Raw genomic sequence first — 15,333 nt, 5'->3', positions numbered from 1 at the left:
ATCAGAAAATGTAAAAACTCGATATCAAAATGTGGGCCAAAATAGCAAAATGAATTAATGGGTCATAACTTTCATTTCTGGAAACCAGGCTTTTCTTATATCACAATGTATGAGTTTGAGAGGCACTAGCAGATATGTTTCCATATCACAATTTGTGCACATCACAATATGGCACAATGTCATTAAGAGTCTGCTTCACAAAGAACCACAACTGGAATAGCAGAGGCTGCTGTAGGTCACAACTGAGGGGCATTAGCAAAGCTTTGTGGGGGCATAGGACTGGAATAGCAGAGAGTGAGGTGCATCAGAGGGGGCGGAGCTGGAAGAGCCAGCAGGACTGAGAATTGGCAGAGTTTCACATAGGAGGTTTACACGATACCTACGTTCATTATGATGGCAAAGCATATTATACCCTCACTTTCACACAAAGTGTAAATAAATAAATTATACAATAGAACAGTGACAGAATGGAAATGTATAGCTATTCTGACTGAGGTGGAGGTCCTAAAGCATTATTCCAGACACTGTTCCAGAAGGAACTCACTAATGGTATTTATTAAGAAAGGATTGTCACCTGACATTTATATGGCAGCTTTTGTCCCCCAGTACTAACTGTACATTGAGAAAACACTCAAATATTGATTTTGCCAGTGCTGTATTTATATCTTCTCTACCCCAATGAGAAAAGGAGAGACAGATTGTTCTCATAGACAGAGTCTTAAACTCTAGTTGCCATAGCGACTCATCGGGGGCTCTTGCTTTGTGCCCGTCAAAAAAAAATCAGTTCATAAACTTGCAATTTTACTGAAAGTCAGTTTTGCAAATACTCAGACATCTGTTTGTTCATTGTCCTGCGACTTTTTTCTCCATTTGAATTGGGGTGGGGGGGGGGCGCGTAGAGGAATACCATCTAGTCTCGCTAGATTCTCCAATGGCCCTGTCAGTGTAGCCTATGAGTACTTCACCTGTGTTAATGAACTGATCCTTACAACACCCAGTTGCTGTGTGCAGTCAGGGCCGGTGCAACCATTTAAGAGGATCTAGGCGTGTGTGTGTGTTGATGGTGCTTCAGGCACCGCCCCCAGCAGCTCCCATTGGCCGCAGTTCCCCATTCTTGCACCCCAACCCCCTGCCCTGACCCCCTGCCGCACCCCTCACCCCTCCTGCACCCCACCTACCTGCCCTAAGCCCCTGCCACACCGCACACCCCTTCTGCACTCCCTAGGGGCAGGGAGGGGGCGGAGTTGGGGTGGGGATTTCAGGGAAGGGGTTGGAATGGGGGCAGGGAAGGGATGGGAAGAGATGGGACAGGGGTGGGGCTTCATGGAAGGGGTGGAGTGGGGGCAGGGCCAAGGGCAGCAGGGGGGAGGTATCAGTAATGCGGCCCTCAGGCCAATGCACTAGTCCTCATGTGGCCCTCGTGGTCATTTGAGTTTGAAAGCCCTGGTCTAGCTTCAACTTCCAGCCATTGCATCACGTTATACCTTTCTCTGCTAGACTGAAGAGCTCTTTATTAAATAGCTGTTTCCCATGCAGGTACTTCTAGATTGTAATCAAGTCACCTCTCAACCCTTCTCTTTGTTAAGCTAAAGAAATTGAGCTCCTTGAGTCTATCACTAGTGTAAAGCATATATTCTAATCCTTTAATCATTCTCATGGATTTTCTCTGAACCTTCTCCAATTTATCAACATCCTTCTTGAATTGTGGGCATAAGTACTGCAGTAGCTGTTGTACCACTGCCACATACAGAGGTAAAATAACCTCTCTATTCCTACTCAAGATTCCCCTGTTGATTCCAGATGTAGCCAAAAGAGCTAATGTTCAGCTAATTATCCACCTCAATCCCCTAATCTTGTTCAAAGTCACTGCTTCCCAAGGTAGAGTCCCCCATCCTGTAAATATGGCCTGCATTCTCTGTTCCCAGATGTATACATTTAGATTTAGCCATAATAAAACACATTGTTTTCTTGTGGTCAGTTTACTAAGCAATCTAAATTGCTCTGAATCAGTGACCTGTCCTCTTCCTTATTTATCATTCCCTCAATTTTTGTAACATCTGGGAACTTTATCAGTGATGATTTTATATTTTCTTCCAGGTCATTGATAGAGATGTTAACTAGTCTAGGACCAACAACTTATCCCTGCAGGACACCACTGGAAACAGACCCACTCAATGATGATTCCCCATTTACAGTTACATTTTGAGACCTATTAGTTAACCAGTTTTTAATCCATTTAATGTGTACCATGTTAAAATTATATCATTCTAGTTTTTAATCAAAGTGTTGTGCGGCACCAAATCAAATGCCTTACAGAAGCCTAAGTATATTACATCAGCACTGTTACCTTTATCAACCAAACTTGTAATCTCATCAGAAAAGGATAACAAGTTAGTTTGATAGGATCCATTTTCCATAAACTCATGTAATTTAAAAAAAACAAAAAAAACCAAACCCCTACATTACCCTGCTTTAGTTCCTTATTAAATCAAGTCCAGTATCAGCTGCTCCATTAGCTGTCAGGCCTATAATTATCCAGGTCATCCCACTTATCCTTTTTAAAGTTTTAATTTTTTTTAATTTGGCATATTAGTTTCCTTCCAGTCTTCCAAAAATTATTGGAAAAAGAAAGAAAAACAGTTCAATGAGCTCCTTGGTCAGCTCTTTTAAAAAAAACTTCGATGCAAGTTATCTGGACCTGCTAATTTAAAAAATGTCTGTCTAACTTTAGTAGCTTCCATTTCTATCCCACTAATATCTCTGGAGGATGTTAAAGAATTATCACCCTATGGTTAGACTATATTATCTCCCTCCCCGGCCCAGAAATATTTATTAAACAACTAGTCTTTTTCCACATTATTATTGATAATTCTACCATTTCAATCTGGTAATAAACCAATGCCATTGTCATGATTTTTTGTGTTCCTAATATTTTAAAAACCTCTTTCTTGTTATTCTTAACTCTGTTGACCACAGATTTCTCCTTTTGTGGTCCTGGGCTTCTCTTATTTATTTTCTACAATTCCTAATTTCTGATTTATATTTATTTTGATCAACTTCCCCTTCGTCCATTTGTTATAATTTTATATAAATAAGAGGGTTTTTTTTTTTTTTTTTTTTTTTTTAAATACAGTAGCCTTCGCTCCCTTTCTAAACCAGACTTTTTTTTTTTTAAACCAACACCACTTGCTTCCTTGATTGTGGGACGGGGGCTTGTACTAAGGAATTCTTAAACGATTTCCAATTATCATTCACATTTTTCTAATTAAGTTCTTCCTCCCAGCTGATTTAGCTCAATTGTTTTCAGCTTCGTGAAATTGGCCCTATTAAAGTACCAAATATATATATTGCTGTTCTGAACGTTATTCTGCTTCCACATTATAAATATAATCAAGTTATGATTACTTGTACCTAAGTTATCATAAAACTAAGAGTTATTGGTAAGTTCCTCTTTATCTGTTAGGACAAGGTCTAATATATAATTCCCCATGTGGCTAGCAACGCTTTCAGATAGGAAATTGTCATCTATAGTGTTTTGAAATTCAAAGGATGTTTTAGTACTGACAGCAGGAGGCCTCCTAATGTGTCAATCAAGTTGAACTTGCCATGATCACACAGTTTTTATTCCTACACATTGTAGATGACTGCCTCTATATGCACCTATCCTGTTCCCTAGCTGATTTGGCTGTCAGTAGCAGACATCAATTAGTACCCCATTTTGCACTTTCTCTGTTAGGACAATGATACATAAGATCATTTTCTTCTGAGTTGAATGTTTATCAGTGACTCAAACATGTAATGCCATTTCTGACATAGTACTACCCACTCCCACTTTATCCTTCCTAAATAGATTGGGACCATTAATTTTAACATTTCAATTGTACAAATCATCCCATCAGGTTTCAGTAATACCAACTAGATTGAATTTATGCTAATAAATGAGCAGTTCCAATTCCTCGTTTGTTCCCAGACTCCTAACATTAGCATATAGACAATTTAGGGATTTCTTCGTTTCACGTTCTTTAGTTTGTGCTGACTAAGCGCTTATATCTTCCTTCTTTTTATCCTCCCTGCAATGGGGTCAGCACCCACCTCTCACAAGCACTCCTCTTCTGGTCGGTGGTTTCTTCAGCAAGTCTTCAGCTGTTTGGCCGAGTCGCACACAATGTCTCTAGATGGAACAAACAAAAAACAGCTTTTGGGGTATACAGTCTTTACTTTCTCACGACCCTGGTATTGGGCAGTACCACCAAGGCTTCCTCCCTGGAGACGTTGCCTTCTATAACTGTCCAACAGGGCCCATTGCCGTACCCTCAGTTGGTGTGTCCTTTTCAGCAGCCCTCCCTGGGCTCAGTCTTTAAACAGACCAGCAGGGCCCATCACAGTACCCTTGCCTGGTCTGGCTAGGTTCTGGGCTCAGGCCTTTCTTGCTCCCCTCAGCCAGCCAGAAGCTCCTTCTTAGCTCCACTGGTCTTCCAAAGCCCTCCCTGGACTCAGTCTTGCCTGCACTGAGCTGTCCACAGTCCCACTGCTCCTCCAGCCAGTTCTTCCTCTTCCAGCTCCAGGCAACAACTGATTGCTCTGCCTCTGCTGCTCCTTTTAATATGGAACTTCTGGCCCCTGATTGGCTGCTTCCCCTGCAGCCACTCTAAGCTGCTTGGAGGACTTTTCCTCTGCTTTTTTCTGGGAGGCAGGAGGGTGAGGCAGGGCCAAGAGGCCTCCAGCAGGGGGCCTCCAGACCTAGTCCGCCCCGTCACACTCCTCTTTTGTCATTAGTTTAACCCCCTCCTGACTACTCTAGCCAGCCTGTGCCCAAGGAGATTGGTCCCCCTTCTACTGAGATGGAGGCCATCCAAACTATACAGATCCCTTTGAAGGTGTTCCACAAATGTTCCACGAAGCCAAAGCCTACACCACTCACATAGCCAGCAACTTACTTCCAGAATTTTCTGCCTTCTGTCTTCCTTTGCTCATGGGACAGGAAGGATCTCAGGATAGTCTTGCTTGGATAGTCTTTTTCAGCACACTTCCCTGAAGTCATCTATTATTTACCAGATAATCCTTGATGCAGTGTCAAGAGTGCCAGTATGAATCACTAATGCAGTGGTCCTCAACCTTTTTGTGACCAGTAGCACATTCATGTTTTCAGAAGAGTGTGGCAGGCGCCAACAATTTTTCAAAGCTTATTTTGTATTTGTACATTAAATAATATGAAAAACATCATATTTAATATTACATAATATATGAATCCATAAGATAAAAAAGGATAATTTTACATGTAAAAGGTATTAATTAAATTAATCGGCAATAATTAATTAAATTACCATGTGAATTTGCTCTTTTTTATCTACCTGTAAGAAAAATTAAGGGGTTTTTACAAAATAAATATTATAAACAGTTTTCATCTTATTTATTTAAAAAAAGTAAAACGTTGTTGAACTGCTGGTCCAAATATATTTATTATTCTTACTTTAACATAGAATGAAGCCTGCAGCCCCGGAGTTCTCTGTCTCCAGCAGGCGTGGGACCGCGGTTTCTCTCTGGCTTAAGCTGTGGCCCCGCGCCTGCCAGTGACCGAGAACACCAGCACCCACAGCCTGCAGCCCCAGAGTTCTCGGTCCCCAGCAGCCGCGGGGCCGCAGCTTCTCTCCCCTGCTGCTGCTTGGCACTAGGCGGGTGCGCGTAAATGCCCCAGTGGGCGCCAAGGCGCCCACGGGCACCACGTTGGGGACCACTGCACTAATGGATCACTACCCATAGATTTCAGAAGCCTATCCAATCTTAGAGTGACATCTTGTGTCTTGGTTCTGGGAAGGCAGCACACTATTCTCTTGTCCACCTGTCCTGTGATCTGCCTGTCCCTTGCAGAATGTTCATTTATGAAACCTCAAAACACTTCTGGGAAATACATGGGTATTGATACCCCTATCTGACAGATAGATAAACTATTAATCCCATGAATTATTATTTTATAGCACCCAAGACCATGAGCAAGTAGTGTGAAAACTTCCCATCCAATGCACCTCAATCCTGATTGCAACACTTCCTGCTACTAGAGTCCTTGGTCTTTCTTGACTAGAGTCTTCCAACTGTGCCACATGCTCTTTAAAAAAAAATAAATCAGTATGCATTTGCCATGTGCATTTGCACTTGTGACTTGAACTTAGTTGTAAATTTGTATTTTCCCAGATTCATGGTAAAATGACCCTCATCCCAGTGCACTTGCTACCAGGACAAATTGCTCTGACTAAAGTGACTACCTGATAGAACTAGCTGGGGCTTCTCTTTTATGATATGGTAGTTGTCTTTTGAATTCCTGAATCATGTAGGTGTTGTCAAACAAAATAATCACATGCATTCTTTGTGGATTGCTGGTTTTAAAGCCAGTCATAACCTGCTGGAGGAGACAGAAAGCTTTAAGTATCTTGCCCAGGGTCATATAGCAAGTCAGTAGCACAACAGGGAGTAGAAACCAAGAGCTCCTAGTTGCCTGCTTTTATTACCAGATTTCTCTTTTTATAAAAGGTTCAAATGTATTTAAGCAATAGCACAACGGGGCTGAAAATAATATTTTTAATGCAGACAAAGCAAGGTCTTTTTTTCAACCTATTGCACAGCTGCACTTTGGCACATGTCTTTCTGTAATTCAAACTCTTAGGCATAAACAAAGATTTTCTTTTCCTTCACCACACCAGGCTTTGGAGCAGCTTATATAGAGCAGACAGCAAGCTGATTATGAAACAGAATTCACCAAGAACCAGCTAAGAGAGGAAAATCAATATGGTTAACCTAATTATTGTGATTACACATCTACAAAAAAAAACATGAGACAAATCACAATAACTCATATAACTATTTTCTTTTAACATTGGCTCCAACTGGGACTGCCAGCTTTGCTGAGTCATTTAAAAAATTGAGACAAAAAGAGTAGGTCTGCACTATATGAGATACCATTTCAAACAACACTGATTTCATGGCCTAGCTCTCTTGTTCTTCTGCCTCTGTCTGTTTTAAAGGGACAAGGCTAGACTGGTTCAGTCAGACCACAGCTCCAGACCTCACCACAAGCATTGCAATTAATGGGCATAACAAGAACTAGAAAAATGTCTTCTGAATATGAGCATGACAGACCGTACAGGTGGAGGAACCTTAAGGGGTTCCAGTCAATAGTTTGAGGCACACTTTTGCCCAGCACAGACAAGAGAGACTTAGAAACCAACATGTCTGCTCTCTGTTGACAAAGATCCCCCAGAATTGAGTCTGTAGTTCCATTGTCTGACTACAGTGTGATATCTTGATGTCTCTGGAGTATAACACTGTGTTTAGAAAGTTCCACGGCCTACTGTTATTTGTTAAAATCAGAGTGGTGGCATGGTCTACAGCCTGAGTACAGATCAGGGACTGAGGAGCAATTGAGTTCTAAGCACAGATCTCCTGCTGATTTGCTGTGTGGCTTTGGACAACTTGCTTATCCTTTCCTCCAATTTACCCATGTAAAATGTGGATATTACAATATATACCTACCTAATAGCAATGCTAAGGATTATTTGATGTTTCAAAGGCACTATTATATCTCCTCTTTTGAACAAGAGCAGAGCACCAAAGAGATGGAAGAAACGATTGCCCTGTATCAACCTCCATTCAGCTAAAGGGGGATTGGGTGGAGTGCAGTGGAGGGGAAGAGTAACCACTGTAGAGTATCAGAGGGGTAGCCGTGTTAGTCTGGATCTGTAAAAGGAGCAAAGAGTCCTGTGGCACCTTATAGACTAACAGATGTCTGTTAGTCTATAACAGGGATAGGCAACCTACGGCACAGGTGCCGAAGGCAGCATGCGAGCTGATTTTCAGTGGCACTCACACTGCCCGGGTCCTGGCCACCAGTCCAGGGGGCTCTGCATTTTAATTTAATTGTAAATGAAGCTTCTTAAACATTCTGAAACCTTATTTACTTTACATACAACCATAGTTTAGTTATATATTATTGACTTATAGAAAGAGACCTAAAAACATTAAAATGTATTACTGGCACGCGAAACCTTAAATTAGAGTGAATAAATGAAGACTCGGCACAGCACTTCGGAAAGGTTGCTGACCCCTGGTCTATAAGGTGCCACAGGACTCTTTGCTGCTTTCACTGTAGAGAGATTCTTGTAGTATGAGATCTAACCCCATGACTCCTATTGATGTTCATCCCAAAACTCCACCCACAACACTTTGAAAATGTACTCCTAAGTGGCTAACCCATCCAGAAACAAGCTACAGTCCCTGTTTTATTTTCAGTGATGTTCACATTCTATAGTCCATCAGGTTAAGGCACAAGCAGCTGGATTTCTCTCTACTTTCACAGAATGTATGCCTAGAAACAGGCATTCCATATCTGTAGCTTCCAACAGCAGAGAGATTGCTATCAGATCTCTGGTGGTTTCATTGAGCCTTTGGGTATGGCTACACTTGAAACTTCAAAGCGCTGCCCGAGTGTGGTCGCAGCACCAGCGCTGGGAGAGAGCTCTCCCAGCGCTGCACATACTCCACATCCTGATGGGGTTTAGCTTGCTGCGCTGGGAGCCGCACTCCCAACACTGCAGCACTGTTTACACTGGCGCTTTACAGTGCTGTATCTTGCAGCGCTCAGGGGGGTGTTTTTTTCACACCTCTGAGCGAGAAAGTTGCAGCGCTGTAAAGCGCTAGTGTAGCCAAGGCCTTTGTTCCATTCCCTGGCTCCGGCATTTCACTAAATTGGACTCTGCAACTGATTCTTTTCATATTCCAGAAGTACCCACAAGAAGTGCTGTGGGCATCAGTTCAAAGGATGCTGAGGCACATCTGAAGAGGTCCATTAGGAGCTGAACATGAGATCATAGTACAAAAAGTAATTGTTTTAGCCCTGCTCCAGAAAATGACATGGAGCAATGGGAAGCAGGAAACACCCTCAACACTGGCATTCTGGGACTGGATCTGGAACAGGGATGGGTATGTTTGAGATAATATTGAGTTTTGTATATAGTAATAGATCTGGCTTTATGAATTTAAGGGCTTAAAGTCATCTTCCAACAGTTACTGAATTTAGGTTGCTATTTTTTTTAAAAAATCTTCTTAAAATACAAATTGGCAATAGTTCTTAAATGATTTATTTTATTTTGTTGTAAATCTTGAATATTAATAAATCTTATTTTATCACAAATTGTTAGTTTGGTTATGTATTTCTGTTAAAAGGTGTTTTGGAGGTGGATGGTGACCTGTATGACCGATTACCTGTAAACTATCACCTGATGGTTGTCTGTTCTATGTGCCATGAGTTTTTTGGACACAGTCCATTTTCAACTTGATCAGGTGATCACACCACAAGACTCTCCATCACAATTGATACCCTTACTGGTAATATCATGGCAGAGGGAACAAAATTTAATAGCTATGGATACTGAACTACTCTGTCATGCCTAAAAGTGGTCACTCTAGGGCAAGGCTGAAGCACTTTGACAGTAAGTGATGTAGGGAAACTTGCACTGCTATGGCCTATGTTACAGCTGTTCTCTGGACATCACTTTGAAAAGATGTTATAATATGGCACCTTTAGCCAGCATCAAATTCAGTTTCTTAAGAAAATTAAAATAAACAGGCACCGGTGACTGTCCTGTTTAACCTGCCATCTTACGGAAATGGCAGAGGAATATTTATTGCATTACACAACAGCACCATCTAGCCATCAGTCTGGGAAAGTTCACAAGATTCACTGGAGATTCCTAAGGCCCGATCTCTGCATCTTGGAAATTAATTCTGCACCCAAACCACACATCTGACGAAGTGGGTATTCACCCACGAAAGCTCATGCTCCAAAACGTCTGTTAGTCTATAAGATGCCACAGGATTCTTTGCTGCTTTTACAAAACCACACAGATATGTTTCAAAGAATCCTAGTGTTTCCCCTCTATGCAGATAAGAACTGCACCCAGTGAGAAAATTTTATGGTATTTAATATTATATGCAATGCAAAATGGATGTCAGTACAATGCTTTGAAATAGCCTGTCCTACACAACAATGCATTTTAAAGTGCATGGCATCCATAGGGTGATTGGATAGCAAATATGAAAAAAATCGGGACAGAGGATAACATACAACCCTGAATATCAGGACTGTCCCTATAAAATCAGGACATTTGGCCATCCTAGACCAGGGGTCAGCAACCTTTCAGAAGTGGTGTGCCGAGTCTTCATTTACTCATTCTAAATTAAGGTTTCGTGTGCCAGTAATACATTTTAATGTTTTTAGAAGGTCTTTCTATAAGTCTATAATATATAACTAAACTATTGTTGTATGTAAAGTGAATGAGGTTTTTAAAATGTTTAAGAAGCTTCATTTAAAATTAAATTAAAACGCAGAGCCCCCTGGACTGGTGGCCAGGACCCGGGCAGTGTGAGTGCCACTGAAAATCAGCTCACGTGCCACAGGTTGCCTACCCCTGTGCTAGAGTTTAGCAGCCACATTCTCTGAGCATTCTGTCTGAACTGAGCATGCTTAACTCTTCAGATTGCCTGTGTGTGACTGGCCTGAGTATGCTCCATTCTGGGGTTGCCAGGGGGCAGAACATGACTTTCCTTGCAATTGCTCCTCCAACTATGACACTGGCTACTAGAAATGCAGCAGGGAGACTGACTCTCTGGTGGTCTCACCCCTGGTGGCACCCAGGCAGCACAAAGAAAAAGGATGAAGCACTCTTACTGGTACCCACACAGCATCTAGGCGATGAAGGTGGAGAGGGGGCTGAAGACTAGGGTGATCAGATGTCCTGTTTTTGGGGACTTTTTCTTATATAGGCACCTATTACCCCCCATCCTGTCCCGTTTTTTCACAATTGCTATCTGGTAATCCTACTGAAGACAGAGGATGGATAATAGGAGAGGGGAGAAAGGGACAAGAGCCACAGGTGAGGGAATAGATAGGAATGGCAGGAGGGGAAGAAAGCTGGGTGAACTTGTTGATTTTCAGGGTACTCTGCCAATTGTTTTGGGTTTGGATGTTGAATGCTTTAGTTCACATAGTCAGTTTTTAATACTAAAAAATATGTCCTTAAAAACATACATACTTAGAGAACATGATAGATTCTTTTTAAAATTGAAATAAATTTATATTTGTAAAAATCAGTTTCAGAGAAAATAATTCCTACTTACAAACATCAGCAGCCTTCTTCAAATGAATTTAAGTAGAAAGGATAAATTGAAAGAAAGACCTATGTACAGATAGATGGAAATAGCTAGACCTGTTTATTATTGCATGTTCTCTTAAGTATGATATGATTAGAAAGGATGAAAATAACATGATATTTGACTAATATTATAATATAAATCACCGCTACACAGCTTAAAGAAAACACATACATATACAAACTATTGATTAGATTGGTTAACTTTCTAGCAATTACATGGCTGTAGTGCATGGTAGGAGGCACTCGATGGCAGCAACCATCCACAGAACAACAATACCTTTGTCTTCATCCCTACGTTTTTCCCCATCATCAATGAGTACCACTCAAGTTAATGGCAAAATTCCCATTGACTTTAACAGGAATCGGATGAAATCCTCTTTAAGAAATCAGACAAAAGGCTTTCTACTCTAAAATTCTTGAGCAAAATGCTGTAATAAATACACCTCTACCCTGATATAACGCAGTCCTCGGGAGCCAAAAAATCTCACTTATAGGTGAGACCATGTTATATCGGGTTTGGTCCGGTACGGTGTACTGGCAAGAGCCAGTATGCTGTGTCGGACTGGACTGGCTTCCCTGGCAGTAATTTAAAGGGCCCAGTACTCCAGCCGCTGCAGGGAGCCCCTGGCCCTTTAAATCACCACCAGAGCTCTGGCAGTGGGCCTCGGGCGGGGACTTAAAGGGCCTGGGGTTCCCTGCAGAGGTTGGAGCCTCTGGCCCCTTAAATCACCACCTGAGCCTGGCTGCCAGAGCCCCGGCGGGGATTTAAAGGGCCTGGGGCTCCCCACAGCGGCTGGAGCACCAGGCCCTTTAAATCACTACCGGAGTTCTGGCAGCAGGGCTTTGGTGGGGATTTAAAGGGCCTGGGGCTCCCTGCAGTGGCCAGAGCCCCAGGCCCTTTAAATCACCACCGGAGTTCTGGAGGTCATTTAAAGGGCCTAGGGCTCCACATAAATTCAGATATAATGGGGTAAAGCAGCGGGGCTCAGGTGGCGCTTTAAAGGGCCCAGGGCTCCCCGCTGCTTTACCAAGTTATATCCGAATTTGTGTTATATCAAGTTGCGTTCTATTGGGGTAGAAGTGTATGTATTAGTTTGTAGCTAAATGCATGAGATGTTAATGAGACTCCATACAACAGCTTGATACTTTAGTGTTCATGAAGTTATTTTTTTTAGTCTTTCTAAGGTGAAAATGCCCAAGCCTTAACTACTGATATTGATTTTAAGAGGGGCTAGCAGTTATCTGCTTACTATTCATTGCAGAAACTTGGTCTAAAGTAAACCACCAGCTCACAGTATCTATTCCTTGTATTTCAGGGGTATCCTCCTTTACCTCTGAACCTACTGAGGTTCCCATTAAGAGTTGTCCTTACCACTTGACACACTTTCAGCACAGTGGTCCCCTACAGCAGAGATGGATCCATTTTCTCAAAAGAGATCAGCACTGACAACTTCTCAGAAGTCCAAGGGACTGTACTTAATTTGTACAAACAAAATAGAGAAGACTGCAGTCTCCTTCATCTTTAATATGGTGGTATAGCCTCTTGATACTAAATGCCCCAATATGCAGTGTTCCAGTCTGCTGTAAGATATGTTCTGATCAGGATGCAGTAATGTACATTGAGACTTCTTGTCTCCATATTAAAGATGAAAAGTCATAGAACTCCCTGCCCTAAACTATTAGGCATCTGATTATCTCACGTTGATATCCTGCTGTAGCTGCTCTCCGGATAAAGAGACATACAGTTTCCAAAGCTGTTTGTCTGACATCTTTTGCAAGAAGAACTACAGGTAAATTTACACAACAGTGAAATGAAAAACAAAGCATAGAAGCACTACCAGCCTGAGAACCCTCCCTAGGTGACAACACCTATGAACATATTAATCCCAGCTCTCCACAGACAATATTCTTAAACACATTAGTAGTGGTGATCAGAAAAGGGAGATTCAAAAAAGTTATCAGGACTCCAGGACCATAAAATAGATTTGGTCTTTGTTTTCATTTATCCCTGATTTGGATTTTTTGCTACTTAGAGCTAGTCTGGAATCTACTAGTAAAGTGATGCAATTAGAAATTCATGCCAATTGATGATGAGAAGGGCTGTTTATCAGGCATCTTAGGCCCGGTGGGAAGGAGTTTTACCATTATGCTCTTGCAGCGATGCTGTTCATGTCATCTTGGGATTTACATGCTTCTGAAATAAGGCTGCAGTGGACAAAAAAAATATTTCATTTTAAACTAAAAAAGAATGTAATTTCCCTTGCACGTAATATAGAGGAGACGCTTACATATCACTTACCATGCATTCGTTTTACTTAGCTACAAGTCACTCTACATAAACAGGAAACTCTAGTCCCCATGGCTTTATTAATCATATAACGGAAAGCAAAAGTCAAGGCATTTCCAAGGGAAGATTCAAAGAAAGAGGAATTATTATATATTATAGTTCACATTAAGCCTCTGAATTACACTAGTAACACCTAGCTACTATATAGCATTGTTCATCCATATATGTCAAAATACTTTCCAAAGGAGCTAAGTATCATTATCTCAGTTTTGCAGATAAAGAAAATGAAGCAAAATTACCCAGTAAGCTAGTGATTATAAACTGTAAATATAATGATGCCACTCAATAAATATATGTGTATATTCCTTCCCCACTTTCATAGCTGTGGAAAACATGTATTCCCCATCATCCAAGAGTGATAAAAGAATAGCCACAGGTCACATATAGCCCTCTAACAACTTCTAATGCCAGGACTCAGACTTGAAATGTTTAAAGGTGTGACACCTTGCACAGCAGCGTTGCTTCAGTGCAGCAGCTGAGTATGTAATTACCTGCTTCTATGGCTCTATTGTTGTTACCATGGGAAGAATCTCATAGGAAAGCTGCAAGATCATGGCTCTGTTTTCTGCCAAAAAAGGCGGGGGAGGGAATATAGAATCAGCACTTTACTAGGCTAAGCAAGCAGTGTCTCCAGCAGCAACCCAGTAAGAGAGAGAAACAGCAAGAGCCCCATGGGCCACTTAAGGCCAAGACCCTATAGGTGGCATTTTCAAAAGTGTTCAAGCTGCCTTAATTCTCCTCCCATTTTAGAAAATGGTAAACCCTTTTTCCCTTCCCCCACCCGGCCACTGACTTCAACAGGAACAGTGTTACAATGCTGAGCACTTTTTTTAAAAATCCTATCCTAAATGGCCATGGACTCTAGGTGAAAGAGATGACCTAGAGCCCACTCCCAGTCCCCACAGAAACACCTTACTTATAGCATTATCCTCTGAGCCCATTTATCCCTCCACTGGAAACATTTACTATTAAACTCTCAGAAATGTTCATATTCAAACAAACTAGAGGCTCACTTACCTTCCCAGGTAATTTCATAGCCTGTTTGCTTTCAGTGCTCTCATATTCTCTTTGGATTGATTGGTTTCTTCTCTGTCCTCTCCCTTTCTTTTCTTTTCACGTCATGTTCATGTCCCAGACTCTGCTCCTCTCACACACTTAAGCTTACACCCTGTCCAATTTATCTCACTTTTTTCACCCCTTGTCAAGAGGGCTCTGCTGTGGTCACTGCACTTTTTTAAGAATCTCTCCTCTTCTAATGGCCCAGTGCCCATATGCCTCTCCTCTTCCTTTCCCCTTAAGGCCCATTTCTCAAATGCCTTATCCGTGTCTGCTCCCTACCAAGCCCTAAGGTCCTTCAGCTCATTTCCCAGATAACTCTCCAGCTGTCACCTCCCACACCGCATCCAAGGGCCCCTCTGCCCAATTCCCACCCAGGGAATCGTAACTGCCACAGAACATTCTGGCCCGAACAATTCCATCTCTTCCCACGTCACAGGGCCAACAGTCACCCCAAGTGCGCTGCCCGCAGTGTGACCAGTAATTGGGTAAGAGGGGGTATTAATCTACCCTCACATGTCAGTAGCAAAATGATTCTTTCTGGCTGCTCCCTGCAAACCTGACTCAGCCACACCCTCCCTTCCACCCTGCACTGGACACCGACAGTGACTACCCAACACGAAAAGTGAAAAGCGGAAGGGATAACTTTTAACAGAGACATGGGTTCAAACCCAACCCCAGAGCTCCCAGGAGATGCCCGTCATATCCCTGACACTCCCATATTCCTGT

General features: G+C 42.1%; 1 long non-coding RNA gene across 1 annotated transcript; it reads right to left on the bottom strand.

Moving 5' to 3' along the window:
* Positions 1–13,343: 13,343 nt before the first annotated feature.
* LOC142045888 (uncharacterized) lies at positions 13,344–14,900 on the bottom strand. Its single transcript, XR_012654792.1, has 3 exons — positions 14,566–14,900; positions 14,040–14,113; positions 13,344–13,406 (listed from the first exon to the last, which is right to left on the bottom strand). It is a non-coding gene; the product is annotated as an uncharacterized LOC142045888 (long non-coding RNA).
* Between the last annotated feature and the right edge of the window lie 433 nt (positions 14,901–15,333).

This window comes from Chelonoidis abingdonii, chromosome 24, assembly GCF_003597395.2.
Source record: "Chelonoidis abingdonii isolate Lonesome George chromosome 24, CheloAbing_2.0, whole genome shotgun sequence".
Classification (NCBI taxonomy): Eukaryota; Metazoa; Chordata; order Testudines; family Testudinidae; genus Chelonoidis; species Chelonoidis abingdonii.
Note: the sequence above shows the minus strand (reverse complement) of the source record. Positions and strands in the feature narration are given on the sequence as shown.